Here is a 1,947-nt window from a genome sequence, read left to right on the forward strand (position 1 = left end):
CGGATGCAGAATGACACTTGGACGCGGATTAAATTGCACCCAATCTCGGGCTTAAGGCGGCCTCCCGCTCGTTTCGAATCCGTTTACGACCTGCGTCTGTCCGCTGGGCAGAATATCGTTTAAAATAATATCCTCCGCGGCGGGAAATAAAAACGCCCGTAGATAAAACGCGTAATGAGGCACCCGGTGCAAATTCTCCCGAGAGTTGGATCGTTCGAGGCGAGGAGAGATGGATGTTTCATGTGACCAAAGTTTTTACGCGAGGAGCGCGGATCGATGAAACGTGTGATAACGCCGCGGGAATATTGCGCCGTACGTGGCTGCGTGTGCGGCTGTGTATATAATTTGCATGTTTTCCCGATCGCTCGCCCGCGGCCCGATACTCCGAAGCCGCTCTCACCGTGCCCGATCTACTTAATACATTATTTCTTCCATGCCATTATCTTCATTCAGTTCAATGCTATCGCTCGATGTAGATCATATTTTCCCGATTCGATGATATTATTTCGTACCGAACGCACCGCCGCACGTTTATCGCTAAGAGCATTCTCTACTCTGCAAGTAGAGCAGCCAATGTGATTTACGGAAATGAAAACAACAAAGTTGCACGCCCGGATACTCGCCGTCGTGGGCTTTTCTCTGTCAACGTCACACAGTCGATTCACGTTTCCGAGGACTTCGCGCGACAAGTTTTCTAGGCGAGACTGAGAGGAGAGAACATATCTGCGTTCGGCATAAAAATGTCAGACACATCGAGGCTGTGCAGGCCTGGTTAACGTAGGGAAATGGCACATGCGGTCAAATTAGCGAAAACCCCAATGAACTTGCACAGTCACCTGCCTACAATCACGTGCATCAACGAATGCAGGACGATTGCCGGTTCTCGCTGTGAACTCTCCAGTTAGCCAGGGTTTTGCGCTCGTGTTAGTCCGCTGAGAACTCGGTCGTATTCGACATTCGATGGCGAACGCGACGACGAGGCGAAGTGCACGTTTCGTACGCGCATCCCCTTTTGCAACCGTTAATTCAGCCTCCTTTGCCAAACGCACGAGCGAGAAACGAGATTCACCCATTTACGTTCCGCCGACTAATTTACGACAGTGTTCCGTGTATTCGATTGAGAGCATCGCGCTCTCGAACTCGAGCTCCGCCGAGAATCTTCGGCGAGCATGCGAAACCCTCGTCTTCTTCATCGCGAATGGATTTATGTGCTTTTTATTAATAAAAATTTGTTGTCGCTATGTCTAAAGTAAATCGCTTGGAGATAATCGCCACTTCTTTTGACATTGTAAATTGTTACAAACGATAAGACTGGTATAATTAAAAGGATGTATTTTATTTTTTGTATTTTATATTTGCAGAAAATAATAAGAATAGTACTTGTTAAAACCATCTTGTGACTAACATTATATTATTATTAAATGCTTTTTCTATTCTTTAGTGACGCTGTATGTTTTATTGTTATTAGAACACATAAGATGAAATGATCTATTTAATTGATTTAATAACGAATTATTCGTAATATTACTTTGCGACAAGAATATTGCCTGCCAACAGTAGATAAGCTAGAGACCTTCAAGAACAATTCAATACAAATCTTTTACACAGGCGACATCTCGAGATTACCTCGTCTTTGACTTTTAAGACCTTGGTATCCATTTAATCGATAATACAAAATCGGGAAGTGATATTAATTAAACATTTATAGAGAACATACATTATAAAATTTTCCAAACTCCTTCACCACGCGAAAACATTTAAATCCACATAAACGTAATCACAAATCGGAAAAAGTTAAATAAAATTTAAATAAAAAGAATGCAAAGAGAAATAACAGATACAAGTGGATGGAAATGAATAAAAATTAAATAAGCAAAAGTGTTTTATGATCGATTCGTGCTTGCTCTGATTTGAGAAATTCCCTAGAAACTGATCGCGTCCCTCCAC

This window comes from Ooceraea biroi, chromosome 3, assembly GCF_003672135.1.
Source record: "Ooceraea biroi isolate clonal line C1 chromosome 3, Obir_v5.4, whole genome shotgun sequence".
Classification (NCBI taxonomy): Eukaryota; Metazoa; Arthropoda; class Insecta; order Hymenoptera; family Formicidae; genus Ooceraea; species Ooceraea biroi.